The sequence below is a fragment of the Sceloporus occidentalis genome, unplaced genomic scaffold (assembly GCF_023333645.1).
Source record: "Sceloporus occidentalis isolate IW3139 unplaced genomic scaffold, rSceOcc1.0.p SCAF_4, whole genome shotgun sequence".
Lineage (NCBI taxonomy): Eukaryota > Metazoa > Chordata > Lepidosauria > Squamata > Phrynosomatidae > Sceloporus > Sceloporus occidentalis.
The window spans coordinates 193011601-193027584 of record NW_028316984.1 but is presented as its reverse complement, the minus strand read 5'-3'; the positions used below and the strand labels follow the sequence as shown (position 1 = coordinate 193027584).

The following is a 15984-nucleotide window of genomic DNA, read 5'->3' as shown; positions in this document are numbered from 1 at the left end:
TTTAATTTAAGAAAACACCTACAAACAAAAGAATGGTTTACTTCTCTTGGCATCAGCATGCTGGGCCCACAAACAAACTTTGCAGACAGAATGTAACACTACCTCTCTAGAGGAAATCATGTTTTCATGACTAATGTAACAAACATCAATAAAACATATGTTTTACTTAAGTGTTGACTTACTATTCAGCAATTACGTCAATGGATCTATGATAGCTGAGAGTACCACTTGTATTCAGGCAAAAATACATCCACTGCCCAGGATCCAAATTGATGCAACTTCTGTTTTCAGCAAAGCCAGGAAGGGGTGATCCATGAAGGAACCCTCCACAGTCAGTTTTTAGTAAGCACAGAGGGCTGCAGGGCCGAGGTGAAAGGAGGAAAGTCCCAATGCACTACCTGGCAGTCACTAGAGATATAGGCTGTGTAAACTGTATGCCTACAGACCAGCTATGGACCATTGTGTAACTGTATGCATGCTATGCAATGTTTGTTTACAGCCACAGACTAATCTTTTGTATTCGTTATTTTGTAGCGAATCAACTGCTTGACACAAAAATATACAAAGGTAACCATGAATGCTGCAGCCATAACATAAATCTCCTCAAAAGAGTTGACAGTTTCTATTTTACTCACAGTGGAAGGTTAGTTATCCTGCTGCACATTTTCAAAGGAAAGGCACAAAATGTAAATTAATCTCAACTACCCAGGGGGCTGATGATAATAGCCAAGTCACAGTAAGAAACACTGATCTTTATTTGAAAAGCAGACGTCAAGCAAAAGGAAAGGATTTTTCTACTACCCTGCAGTATGATTAGAAACAGCAGCTTTATTCACAATGTTCAAACAGCATCGAAAACCAAAATAAAATGTATTTTGCTTCAATTTAATATGAATGGCTAAATCTAACTGTTACTCACAACTAGAGTAGTCTCACTGAACCAAAGTAAGTGTTGGCTGAAAAAATCCATTCCTTAAATACATCTACTGGAACTGGAACTAGCAGTTGGATTTAGTTAATACATACTGTATTTTGTAATTTTAAACATTGTTTAAAATCTATCTGCACACTACCACTTCTGACAAACTATACTTTATTGATGAATCTTCTGTGTCACGATAGTAACTGACTTGTGTAAAGGAAATTTAGCCTTATAGGATGCTTTGACTACTACTGCCAGCTCTTTCTATCTTGAGATGTTTCCCCATGGGAGAAGGGATTCCTGAATAGCCATTTGGACTGGAATTCTTGGTATTATAAACAAGAGCAAAAAGTCTGTGAATTCAGGGACACTCACTAAGTTTTAGTCTTGGTTTAGCACTGCTATTCCTTTGAATACCTGGGATCAAACACTGATAGAAATGGAGACCGCAGCTAGGAAATCAGAAGATAATTAAGAATGGAAGGGCAGCTATGAAAGAACTAGAGGAGTACAGAGGGTCTTGGAGATGTCTCATTGGAAGGGTCACCATGGGTTGAGATCACGTTGAGGGCAGTTAACAACAACAAATTCCTTTGGTGCTTCTTAAGTCTCTTCAGATGAATGTAGAGGGCGTTCATCACCCTAGATGGGATCAGAGAAACATTCTATTTCTGTGAAAGGGCTGGGTTTTTTCTGTGTCATTAATACTGAAAGCATTATAATTCAAATATCAAATATGTGCAAATATCGCAGGAAATGTGTTTTGTACTACTGCATGGCAGATCCTACCAAGACTTCACATGCATCCTCATACAATGCATACTGCAAGTAGTTAAGACAGCCTCATAGTCCTAAAGAAGTTTCTTGTAAGCTGGAATGGCTAAATTTAAATCAGCCGGCATTCAACTAGATTTCACGTTCTGCCAGGCACTCAGTAAGTCCTTCAGCCTCTGTCCCTGGGTCAGAAGAGGTGACACCGTCAGCAGACTGAAAGTCATATTAGCATAGAAATCCCCTCATTCAATCAGAGGGTTTCTTGGGAGAACCTTGCTTATATGGTATCACCTCAAGAGCTGTATATGCCAAAAAGTGGAAACAAGAGAATATTCCAATGATTGAGGAATGACTACTAAAGTTATTACATTTATTGCAAATGGATAAAACAACAAAAGGCTTAAGAAATGATAATTCTAAAAATTATATTGAAGACGGGGGGAGAGTTACTATAGATCTAATTTTAGATTGAAATGCAAACTGGATAAGGAATAAAAGAAATTTAAATCTAGAGTAAAGGGCGAAACAGGCCGCCCCTTGGAACGCCAGATCAAGGCCGTGGCAACCATATGCTATGGTCCCAATCCGGTGTTTTTCCAAGCCAAAAAGAAGCGGCAAAATGCCACTTCTTTTTAGCCAAGAAAAAGGGTGCTTTTGCTGCTGCCGCACGGCTCTTTCCCATTTTTTGGCGCAGCATGTCTAAACACTGCACTAAAAAAACATCATGACATCGCCTACCGTCTAGCCTGGTGGGCAGCGTCATGCCACTTCTGGGGTGGAGTCGCAGCGCACACCCATGCAGTCGCCATGACCCCACCCCACCCTGACACCAGCCCATTTGGCTGGTCTGTACAGCCCCTAAGTTTGGAAAAGAAAAAGTGGAAAATGTATATATTGCTGATAATTAATAGTTTGAAAAGAATGGAAAGAGAATGTTATATTTTCACTGCAAGACAGCCTCCTAAAATAATAAGTTCAGACAAATAAAACTTATTAAAAGCTGCAAACAAGGAAGTAATGGATGGTGTATGGATGATTTGTGTAATGTTTAGTAGAGCTTGTGTAAGTTGAACAGCGAGTATGTATGTGATTTTTACGTGTTACAAATGTGGTTTGATTTCCTTTTAATGTTGTTTTTATAAAACAGTATCAATAAAAATTATTTCAAAAAATTAAATCAGATGGCTTTTGAAAATGCAGCAGGATTGAATCCTGGAGAAGGCGCATTCCCAACAGACATAGAAAAAGTATTTAAAGAAGATAGAGCAGGATAGAGCAGAAACCAGTTGTATAACTTGTTGGGCCCACTGTTGTCAAGCGACAACAGATGCAGGAACAAATAAAGAGATGATGACTTGGAATTTTAGGGTGGTTTGCATGTGTGCACACAAATGCACAAATGCACACATGTGCGCGCACACACGCTACATTCCTAGCACAGTGATAATTCTATAGATGTGTAGGTGACTAGCTGGGGAAAGGCAGATCACAACAAAAGACTTTGAGGGATGCATTACATAAAACATTACATGTAACCATCCAGTACAACAGAAAGCAGGAAGTCATCTAGCAAGATAATTCACCAGTGGTCAAAAAGTTAAAGGAGTGTAATGGAGGATAGGGAGATTTTAAAAAAGCAGAAAAAATAGGAAAGTTACAGGAAAAGATTCCACCTCAACATTAGACAGAACTTCCCGTCGTAGGAGTTGTTCATCAGTGGAACACTCCCTTGGAGAGTGGTTGAGTCTCCTTCTATGGAGGTTCTATGGAGGTTTTTAAAGAGAGATTGGATGGGCATCTGTCAGGGGTGCTTTGATTGTGAGTTCCTGCATGGCAGGGGGTTAGGCTGGACGGCCCTTGTGATCTCTTCAAACTCTATGATTCTAAGTACTTGCTTCTGTCTTCCATATATGAGAAACAAGCCAACCACTTGCCATCCACAGATTTGAGCTTCTGAGGGCAGCAAGCCCTGGCTTTTTGAAAGGGTGTGTGTGTGTGCACCCACTGAAAACAACAGGACTTGAGATCCTGTGTTTTTCCCCTATCCACAGGGATGTGTGTCTGGAAGAGATCCCCTGTGGACAGCAAGGGACCAGTCTACTAATTTATGAACTGATTTTTTTTCAAGGAGTCTGTAGGTCACGGGGAAACAGTGTTGGCAAGAGATGAAGTCCTAGGCTTTACTGACAAGTTAATAATTAAATCACCAGCTTCTGACAATATTCGTCAAACAGTTGTTAGAGAACTTAAATAAATATAAAATCTTTTCATTACAAATATGAAATATACTGCTAAGACTGGCCTACATGAATAGAAATAGACTAAGATAATTTGTCTTGTGGAAAATGAGACTTCACAAAATAGATAAATAAACAGGTATGCAAACAAATAGATCTCCCACCAATGGCACTACTTTTCCATGTTGGTGGGACTGCATGCTCCTGTGAGACAAGAGACTATGCTGATGGCAGCAGTACTGCTGGTAAGGGCTCACATGTCAGACAAGCTTTTGCTGAGGAGCCAGATTATAGAATCATAGAGTTGGAAGAGACCGCAAGGGCCATCCAGTCCAACCCTCTGCCATGCAGAAAATCTAAATCAAAGCATCCCCAACAGATGGCCATCTAGCCTCTGTTTAAAGACCTCTAAGGAAGGAGACCCTACTACACTCCGAGGGAGTTTGTTCCATTGTCGAACAGCCCTTACTGTCAACAGTGGAACAAACTCCCTCGGAGTGTAGTGGAGTTTCCTTAAATGTGCCAAACAGCTACTGGGCAGTAGCAGTAGTGAGCAGGTGATACTGGTGGAGAATCTCTCAAAGACAATGGCACTGGCATCATAGCTAACTTTGTTAGTACTGTGCAGAAAAAAAGTAGCAGTAAATCCTTTTTGAAATGTTTTTAACCACAAAAACCCTATAACAAGACAATCAAAAATGAAACAAGAGATAGTGTCAGAAGATGACACTGCCATGTCAGGTGGCATTCAACGAGCTACTGGGGTACAGCGAGAACAACTACAAGTAGTGTTGTGGCTAATGACACAACTGGACTCAAGATGAAAGGATGTTCACTATTGACATGCTCAGAGCTATAAGGAAAGTTCAAAGTTCAAACACATATTACAGGAACATGGAATGTGAGAAGCATGAATCAGGGAAAGCTAGACACAGTAAAACATAATGTATAAACATTGCAAAACCTGGGGTGAGCAAGCTAAAACTGACAGAAAAGGGACAATCTGAGTCAAATAATTACATAGGAAATACTCAGGAAATTAAAATCTAAGAAGAAATGAAGTGGCATCAGTAGTGAGGAGAGAAGTTGCAAAAGCAGTCAAAGGGCACAATGCAGAATCTGACTGAATCATATCAATAAAACTTCAGAGAAAACAGTGGGCCCTCGTCTTATGCAGGGGATCCATTCCAGATCCCCCTGTGTAAGGGGAAATCCATGTATGCTCATGCCCCATTAAAAACAATGGGGCGTGTGCTCACAGCTCGAGGCAGCGTGCATGCCACAGGTCCACACACCATTACTTTTATTGGTGTGCAGCTTCTGCATAAGCTAGAAGCCATGCATAGTGCGCTCACATATGGCGCGGGCACACTGTACATCGATAGCCATAATACAAGTTGATGTTCCAACTACAGAGACAGAAGAAGAAAAAAATGAAAGATTCGTGCTAATGTCCAGGAGGAAACTGATCACACCCAAAATATTGTTAATCGTAGATGACTGGAATGCAAAAGTAGGAAATTGAATAGAATCAAAGAGTGCTGGGTTTCAAGAGTTGCATTGAGACAGAGCATCCTAGATTTTTCATAATTTATCTGGAACCCCAGAGAACCTGCCAAACTGTTTCAGTACTTTATCAATTTCCTTCAAAGAATCAGGTAAGTTTTTAATGTAAAGCATCACGTCATCTGTGTAAAGCCCAATTTTTATGCATAGTCTTATTGATTTCTATCCCTTCTATCTTGTTGTTGTCTCTGATCAATGTTGTAAGAGATTCCAACGCTACTGCAAAGAGGAGCGGGGACAAGGGACAACCTTGCTTAGTGCCTCTTTGCAAAGTGGTCAGTGCTGAGTCCTCCTTATTTACATATATCATCGCTTGAGATCACCAATATAGGTCTTTAAGCAAATTCACAAAGGGAATCCTGAAGTCAGATTCCCTAGGCAAGGCAAAAAGATAATAAGGGCATCGAGTGAGACAAGTCCCAGCTGTGTACTTTCCCTTGGGGCATAATGTATAATGTATAATGTTCTCCTGATGGCATCTGACAGTTTACGCCAAGGCATAAACCCAATTTGGTTTGGATGGATATAGTCAGTGATGAACCATTCAATCTGGCAGATCTATATTGTATATGTCATCTTTCCTCCAGTTTGTTTAAGGAAGTGCAATTGGGACAGTCCTCATTTTTATCCTTTCAAAATCCATAGGTCAGGAAGCTACAAGTATCATTAGCTTACCAGCTGAGTTTCAAAGCTCAGTGAGGATTTGAACTACTGCCCAAGAACTAACTCAGCAGAGGACTACACTAGACTGACTCTCTTCTATAGCAGTAGGAATAGTATATACTATACTATACCCTCCATTTTCATTTTCCAGAACCACCATCCCGAGAAAATGGAAATTCAAGTATGTTCAAGCCCCACTGGCTTCAATGGGTGCACGTTCGTGCAGGCGGCTGCAGGCATGCACCATGGGTGCACTCCCATTGTTTCCCTCTGTGTTTCCCGCTCGCATATATACAAGGGACGTGGATCTCAAGTCTGTGAAAATGAAGGGATGAATGTACATTCTTCTTTGCTGACCTTTTTTTGCCACAAGAGGTTGACTCTTCATGACAGAATCTGAACTGGCAAAAAAGACAGACCCATATTTAAGATTTCCATGCTTTTCTAATTTACAGTTATGTAACCAATAAAGGTTTGTGTATGACCAATGTATACATTTTAATAATTACCAGTCCTTTACAGGATCAAATGTACCTGGCTCAAATCGGAGCAAATTATGTGTAGTTGCCTCAAGAACCTACTCCAACAGAGGCTGGACCCTCATATCATATGTCAGTTTTCCTACCAAACTGGTTGGACTTTTTTGCCCGGTGCTGAAGTCTGTATTCTGTTGAAGGGTGTACAAACAGAGCTGCATATGAAGTGCCATTTAAGACACTTTACTCTTTTGCCTTTGCTCCCTAGAGCACATGAAGGCATTCACTGGACATTGCAATTATGTATTTCACATATGTTTACACATTAAGTTGCAGAGTGCTGCAATTCGCTAATGCATAACCATCATGTAACTCAATCAGTTTAGCATTATAATTCAGCTACAGTTTTCAACGTAATAACAAATGAAAAAAATTAAGAAAGCTAAATCCTCATATGGTAAGGGTTGTTAAATAACATGTAAGAAACATCCTAAGCATATATTCAATTTTGTTGAAGGAATTCCACTACATGTATTTGTCTAGTGGGTATTTATTTGGCCCTTGAAAAAGACTTAAACTAAAACTAAGTTCATTTGTTCAGACTAATATGAGCCAGCATAGAGTAGTGTTAATGTATATTGAAGGTAAAAATGTTCAGGTGTGGCAATGGCTGCAGAAGCCTAAATTGGCTACAGCTGGAGTCCAGAGCAGCAGCTGGATGTTCAAGGTCAACTGAACAGGACTAAATGTAAACATGCTATTTCTTCAGTCTGAAGAGGGATTGGTGTCTGTGATGCATAGCAACTTGTCTGAAGAGGCTGGACTTAATGGTCGCCTCATGGTAATATTGTATATAAGGAAAACGCTGTTCTGGTGAATTTTGGGAGTTTGAGATAGTGTAGTGTGGCAGGAAGAGTTTTTGTATAGTAGTGACTAGCTTGTGTTTATCTGAAACAAAGTAATAAAGCGCTCTAAGGAGTGAAATACTGCTGGAGAGTGATTCTTTGATTTAGCAGCTGTTTCTCCAGGCAAGCTGAAAGCCTGTTTGGAGTTTTGCTCTGTTCCTGAGTTGGAGAGATAGCCAGCATCTTCATCCATTTGGCACCAGAACGGGACCATGGGCAAGGCTCATCACCCAAAATATCAACAAGTAGTGTTTTTAGCATTGGACTAGAACTTTGGAGATTAAGATTTGATTCCCGCTTGGCTATGAAACCCACTGGGTGAACTTGGGAAAGTCACATCCTCTCAGCCTCAGGGGAAGGCAATGGCAAACCTCCTCTGAATAAATCTTGCCAAGGTAATTCCCACGATAGAATCCCCAGAAATTGGAAACAACTTGAAGGTACACAACGTGAATACTATTTATCATGTTTTTACTGTCCCACCCAAATATTTGATTACATCCTTATGGAATTCTCAGCAGGGTCCATAGAAATTTCTCTTTCTACAATCAGAGTCATATGTTTCCCCTAATTAAACCAGTGTTATTGTTGCAGTAAGACAGGAAGCAAATCTGTTGAGCCAGGGAACAAAGAGGTCTGTTCCCCTATAGATAGAAAATAAAATTGTTCACCAAGTAACGAGCTCTTACCTGATGAACTGCTCTGTTTGCAGCCTATTAATACTCTCTCACACATCTAGACACTAGGGAGGTAATTCTTCTCCAGTTTTCTTCTTGAAGGAAACAACAAATGGTTTCAACCATTTTCTTCCCACTATGATAAAGTCTTTGAAAACCACACAGTTATCAAAGCCTATTCACAATTCAGGATTTATTCTGCACAAAATTTGCATGTGGTTGTTCTGTACAGAAAGCAGCATTTTCACGCAGTCAATATTTCTCCACAGAAATATAATTTACATAAAGAAAAAAACTGGGCCTGTGGCAAAACAATTATGTGGGAAATTTATTCATATCATGGCCCCAATTAGAACATTCTTTGGGCAACTACACAAATAAATTTTACACAGAATAAATTCTGAATTGTAAAGATTCTTGTCATTCCGGGATTCTTTTTATTGGGGTTTATTGTAACTCAAAAAATTAATCCATTTTTTGAATGTTAAAATATATTACTTCAATTCCTAGCACATACATGCATACATAGATATACACAATACATTACCTTCAACCTCTCACTGAAAAATCTAAGTGCATTACTTTTAATAAAGGTTGCCAATAGAAAATGGCTCTAAGGTGCTTTTTTTTCTTTTTACTAAAAGAAAATAAGTTGAAAGCCTCCTGCATTCATTCATCATATTTATATTTTATCCAACATTCCACAAGGTCCTTGGACATTCTCAATCAACAAACCAAGCTTAACCACTTTCATACATTCAATTTGCTTCAGATGTTATTCTGCTTTTAAAGTAAATGTATCTGTTCATAAGTCCAAATGAAAACCTCAAGAAACTCAAGACAGCAGTACTGACAGCACCGTAATCATTAGATTAAAAGAAAGTCAAGAGACTTTGACCCCTAGTATTTTCCTGTGGTTTCACGTTTTAAGAATGAGATAGAACCAGGAAAGGGGGAGGCATAGGGGGTTTGCTATAAATTTTGTGTGTGCATGTGTCTTCAAATCACCTGTCAACTTATGGTGACCCCATGAATTTCACAAGGTTTTCTTAGGCAAGGAATACTTTTGTTAGTTAATGGTTTTGCCAGTCCCTTCCTCTGAAATATAGTCCACAGTACCAGGCATTAATTAGCAGTCTCCCATCCAAGTATTAACCAGAGTTGACCCTGCTTAGCTTCCAAGATGAGATGAGATCTGGTGTCTTTAGGCTATTTAGGCAATGCTGTAAATTTAGGTTGCACTTTCAAATACATGTTTTCTGATTTAACAATTAAAGTCCCAAACAGAATCAAGATTGCCTGACATTTTGATTTAGAGTCAAGAGTAATAGGGAAAAAGATATAAAAAACAAACTAAAAACTAAGGCACATTGACACAAAGAGATATTTGTGCCATGTTATACCTGAAGCACTTTAATCTGATGATTTGGGCTGCAACAACCCAGGTTCTGATTTTTAGAGCTACCTATACAAATACTCAGGGAAGAAGCAGGTTTGGCAGCAACTGCTCCACTCCAAAATTAAATGCAAAGCTAAGGACAAGAAGCAGGCAGGTGTCTGCAGCAATACTAATATAGGAACTGGGAGAGACCTCCCAAGGCAACCTGCCCAGGCCCCAGGGTCTAGTAAAATCAAAAGCCAGGCCCGTGTACCTCGTATGACACATCCACACAAACCTAACCCCCTCCCCCCGGGGGGGGGGGGTTTACAGACATTTGTTGAATTCTCCATTATACTTAATGCAAAAGACATGTAAGACTTTTGCGCATAGAACAACAATAAGAATAAGATAGAAAAGCCAAATGTAATTGCTGATTACCAGAAACACAGGGAGAAAAATCCTCTAGTGCTAAAAACAGACAATACTAGTCTAAAGTATTCCCATATTCATGTGGATTAGAAAACATACATTCAAAAAGTGTTTTACATGCTGACACACATACTGTTATCATATCTCATCTCGTCAAACTCAATGAAACTTGCATAGCCATGATCTAAATGTACAGGTACATTCAGATAAAAGCCCTTGGAGCCCTGCTGTAACAATTTTAAAAGACACTAAACATTGCACTGAATGCAACACCATTCTGATATGGTTCCTGTGGAGAGCACAAACCTGGTGTAGTGGAATCAGTCCCAGTTGTCGCAGCCTGAGGGTGTGGACATTGTCCTTGGTCACCCTAACAGGTAAGGAAAAAAAAATAGTGCAGCCCTCTTAATTTTCTTTAATTTTCAGTGGCTTTAACTACCACAGGGTGTGATGTTTTGTTGGAACAGCACTGTGAGATAAAATGCTCTTCCTAAAATCAAGTTCAGAAAGTAACACTGAGGCATTGCTCCATAATTCCATGGCAACTGTATTCTGGGATCCTTCAAGATTTAATCCTGTGCTCCATCTTTTTAATCTCTATTTGAAGCCATTGGCTGAGGCAGGGACGTAGCCAGGATTTTAGGAAGGGGGGGGGGGGTCCAGACTAAGTGCCACCATTATAATGGGGCTTGGGTGCGGCGGCGCAGCAGCACACACCATTCATTTTTCTAATGGAAGGGGGGGGTCCGGACCCCAAGATCCCCCCCCCCCTTGGCTACGTCCCTGGCTGAGGTGATCAGGAAGTTCAGAATGAAGGGCTGAAAGAATGATGATGACACTCACTTTTATTTCTCTATGCCATCTCAATAAAATGTGGCTGAGCAATGACTGAATTGCCTGGCATCAGTAAAACGTAACAAGCTGGTGAGAGCCAATGAAGTTAAACCAAATCATAACAAGATGGAGATATTGTGGTGACACCAGTCTCATGTTCAGGAATTAAGACATATCTTGTTCTAGATTTGTTGATGTATTTTGAACCACTTCTCAAGACTTCAAATGAGCAAATATTCAAACAAGAGAGAGTAGTAATGGCACACTTCAACCATACTATTATTTGTTGGAAGTTGCACTCTTCCAAAAGTGTAAGATCCAACAAATTCCTCACTTGCCTTCAAGAAAAATTCATTGTGGAAGAGGCACTGTTTTGGATTTGATCCTAACCAACTGAGATGGACTGGCTAATGTCCTGATTGGATCCTTAGGTAAGAGTAGCCAAACAGAGGAAAGGAAAAGCCAAATGTAGTCAGACACACAATCTGGACATCAAGAAGTTGATTTCAGTAAGATTAAGGTGCAGTGGTTAAATGCCAGTGCTGCAGCCATTCACAGCCACAAGGTTGTGAGTTTGATCCCAGGCAGGGCTCCAAGGTCAGCTCAGCCTTGCATGCTTCCATAGGTCACTAAAATGAGTACCCAGCTTATTGGGATCAATTGGCCTACACACTGTAAACCACTTAGGGAGTGTTTAAGTGCACTGATAAGCGGTATAGAAATGTACTTGCTTGCTATTGCTACAGGAGTCACTATGCCAGGCAATACACCTAAGAACATTTCTTGAAATGTACTTGAAAAAAATGTCTTATTCTTATAGAGGATTTTTCTAAAGGGGTAAGAAGATTTAATTTTTTCAAAAACCCAACTATTTTAAATATGTTTATAAAAATATTTAAATCCAAGTGTTCAATATTAAACTAAAAGTTATCTAATAGGTTTCAGATAAAATCTCAGATAAAGTTTCAGATAAAGACAACATTCCTGATTACTAAAAGGAAATAAACAGCAAGATCAGCAAAACATATAACAGCTGCCAACGAGATCAAAACTGTTACTTTGGAACAAGAAATGAATTCATACTGCTTCCTGTTTTGATTGTTGACACCAGCCCATCCTAGTCGAAGTCTTACTCCTCCAAGACCTTATCACCACATACAATTCTTGTGGTAGCTGCAAAAGTGACAATAGTAGACTCTTCAAACATGGATTTTATTTTTAATTTAGCTCTGAGTGTGTGTCTCTGTGTGTGCGTGCATTCAAGTCACTGGTCGACTTATGGCAACCGCATGAATTTCACAGGGTTTTCTAAGATCCGGTACAGATGGGCCTTTAAAGCGCCCTTGTCACGTGAGAGGGTTGCCTGGTGGATGGAGCGCCCACACACCCCGCAACCCTCACACGTGATGAGGGCGTAACAATGGAGGCGCCCTGTTTACATGGCGCTACCATCGTTACATAAGTGCCACACAGCATCCGCACAGTGCCACGCAGCAGCTACTGCTGCAGCACAAAAAGGACCCGCTTTTGTGTGTTCTATTTTCCAACGGCGGAAAGCCACACCGTTTGGCGGCTGAGGATTCCCTCCAGCGGAAAAATAGGCATCGGTAGGCCACCCTTTTGGGGTGGTCTGTACTGCGCCTTTAGCAAGGAATACTCAGATGTGATTTTGCCAGTTCCTCCCTCTGAAATATAGTCCATAGCAACTGGTATTTGTTGGTGGTCTCCAATCCTAGTACTAATCAGGGCTGACCCTGCTTAGTTTCCAAGATCAGACAGGATCTAGGGCTTTTAGGGTATTTAGGCAATGTTTTGATACATATTAGAATTAATATGCTATTACTGGCGAGAGTGAGGCAAACAAAGAGATCTTTCAGTACTGTATTTTCCGGCGTATAAGATGACTTTTTAACACTCAAAAATTGAGTTAAAAGTTGGGGGCCGTCTTATACGTCGGGTCAAGCATGGCCACAGAGACCGCTAGAGAGCCTCACAGCCCAGCGCGTTCGCCACCGTCCTTCCTTGTCCCTGGAAGCCAACGCACCCAGCATGCTGCTGGCTTCCAGGCCTCCGGAGGCCCATGGAAGCCAGCACACGCGCGTCCAGCCTGCTGCCTGCATGCAAGTCCGGCTTTGCACGCCTCACCATGGGCCTGGGGAACCGGCGCACGTAGCCAGTATGTAAATGAAGAGGGGGTCATCTTGTACAGTGAGTATAAGCCAAACCCTATATTTTCCTTTTTAAAAGTTGGGGTTCGTCTTGTGCGCCGGAAATACGGTATTTTCACAATCAACTGGGATCAGGCAGTTATCTAGAATTTACTGTACTAGAGGCAAACATTCAGCATGAGATATAGAGGACAATCAAATCCACAATCAGGAGTAGCCAGTGTACCATGTTCTTGTGTGCCTTCAAGTTGTTTCCAGCTTATGGCGACCCTAAGGCAACCCTATCATGGGGTTTTCCTAACAAGATTTGTTCAAAGGAGGTTTGTCATTGCCATCCCTTGAAGCTGAGAGAGTGTGACTTGCCCAAGGTCACTCACTGGATTTATGGCCAATCATGGACTTGAACCTTGGCCTCCACAGTCACAGTCCAATGCTCAAACTACTACATCACACTGTCTCATGCAAGCCAGTGTACCATGCTTCTTGGCTGTTGTGCAGCAATCTAAAAGAAACAATTTATGAGTTTATGCTACCTGCAAAAGTAGGTGCACTTGTTCTATAAAAACTAGAAAAAGCCTGACAAATAGCATTATAAAGTTGGGGAGCCAACATAGACTATGTATTGTGCTATTATCAATTTATGCTGTAAAAGACAAGAGACAGAGTTAGTCAAAGATGCTTGTGCTTGGACACTATCATTGTTGTTTTCTATAAGGATCAAACAGTTGTGCATTTGGCCTTTTAAACAGCTCCCAGTTTTTAAAAAAAGACACTTTCTGTTAGCCAAGAGGCTTTTAAAAGGTACCATCTATCTGAAGGTGTTGAGAAACATTTCTGAAAGAATTTCTTTTCACTAATTAAACCTATGACTTCCTCCTCTTTTTAATGTGCAAATACACACACCCCTGAATTAACAATGACTGGAATGTAGACTATGCATCTAAGCCACAACTCCCTTCCCTCAGAACATACTAGCTTCCCCACAGCCCCTCCAGCAGTTCAACGACTCACCTTGCAGAAAGGAAAAAGAGCAATGGAACAATTGGATTCACAACAGACTCAAAAACTGGATTCATAATAGACTCAAAAAATTCTCAAAACTAGCATGTATACTACATGGACACTTTGAAGTAGGACAGAGTGCAGAAACTAGTGTTTGAAAAATACTTAGGCTTCAATCCAATTCCTACCTGCATGCTCCATCTAACCTGGTGGACTGATGGCTTCAGACGGCTTCCTGCCAGGACCAGGACCCAGGTACCCAGCCAGGAATACCTGTTCCCCTTGGGAAGGGGATAAAGGCTGGGTGCCTGCTGCAGTAGGCCCACCGCTGCCCCTTTGGGGGAGCCACTTCGGGAAGAGCAAGGGTGAGGGCCAGTACATTTGGCTGGTAGGGAAGGGTATATTTTAATGTATTTTAATGTAATTAACTTAACTGTATTTTGATGTTAACTGTATTTTGATTAATTAACTGCATTTAGTTAAGGTAAGGGGATGAATCTTTACTTGTGTATGTATTATGTAATTGTTTATGCATTTTTGTAAACTGCCCTGATCAGTTGGAAATATATATATAAATAATAATAATAATAATAATAATAATACTTGCAACCAGCATAGATCGACTCAATTTACATAAGGGTTGATTTGCCACGAGCAATTGATTCAATAGATTTTCTCTGACTGGGACTGGCAAATGGATTTGGGCTATAGTACCAAGTACAGTACCAACACATCTGGTAGTCCTGATGATGAAGCTGTACTCAGGACAAGAGGCTACTGTCAGAACAGAACATGGAGAAACAGAATGGTTCCCAATTGTCAAAGGGGTCAGACAACCTTTTCACCCTATCTGTTCAACTTGTATGCAGAACATATTATAAGAAAAGCAGGCTTGCATATAGAAGGAGTAGTGAAAATAGAAGGAAGGAATATTAACTATCTAAGCTATGCAGATTATACCATAGTACTAGCAGAAAACCTCACAGACCTGAAACACCTACTAAGGATGATCAAAGGCAGTCTTAATGTTGAACATAAAGAAAACAAAAATAATGACCATTGAGGACCTGCACAAGTTCAACCTAGACAATGAAGAAATAGAAATAGTAAAAGAATTCCCATACCTGGGATTAAACATTGATAGAAATGGAAACTGCAGTCAGAAAATCAGAAGACAATTAAGAATGGGGAAGGTAGCTAAGAAAGAACTAGAAAAGATTCTAAAATGCAAAGATATACAACGCAGCACAAAAGTTAAAATCATACAAGCTGGAGAGTTAAGAAATATGATAGGAAGAAAATCCATTCATTTGACATATGGTTCTGGGGAAGAGTGCTGAGGATCCCATGGACAGCCAAAAAGACAAACAAATGGGCCCTAGAGCAGATGCAGCAAGAAACCTCCCTGGAAGCCAAGATGACCAAACTGAGGCTGACATACTTCAGACACATCATAAGAAAGAAGGACTCAGTGGAAAAGACAATAATGCTGGGAAAGGTGGAGGGAAGTAGGAAGAGAGGATGGCCACATGCCAGATGGAGGGACTCTATTAAGGGGGTCACTATGGGTTTTATGGGGTTGCAGAAATTAAGCAGAACAGTGGAGGACAGAGGGTCTTGGAGGTGTCTCATCTATAGGTCTGTTAATAACAACAACAAACCAAGTTCACCAGTGTTTTAATCTTATTTTGGCTTACAGGAATAAGAAGTATTATTATGCCCTACATGGGGTTTAAAATGCTGAACTAGCTTGTAAAATTTACATGCTTCATAAAAGAAAAGTATAACATTTCACCAAATATTAATGGAATTGTAGAATCAAAAGAACAGATTCTTGGTATCCCAGATTATATTTAGAATCTTGAACAAATCGAATCATTAATAAATGGCAAACAGGAAGCTGTTTTATACTTAGTACACCACCAGTAGTACATGTAGTTCTATACTGTA

At 40.3% G+C, this 15984-nt stretch overlaps 1 protein-coding gene across 8 annotated transcripts in view; it reads right to left on the bottom strand.

Moving 5' to 3' along the window:
• The window catches only part of LOC149315209 (serine/threonine-protein phosphatase 2A 56 kDa regulatory subunit epsilon isoform), a 108866-nt gene that overhangs the window by 45374 nt on the left and 47508 nt on the right, over positions 1 to 15984 (bottom strand). The window lies entirely within an intron of this gene.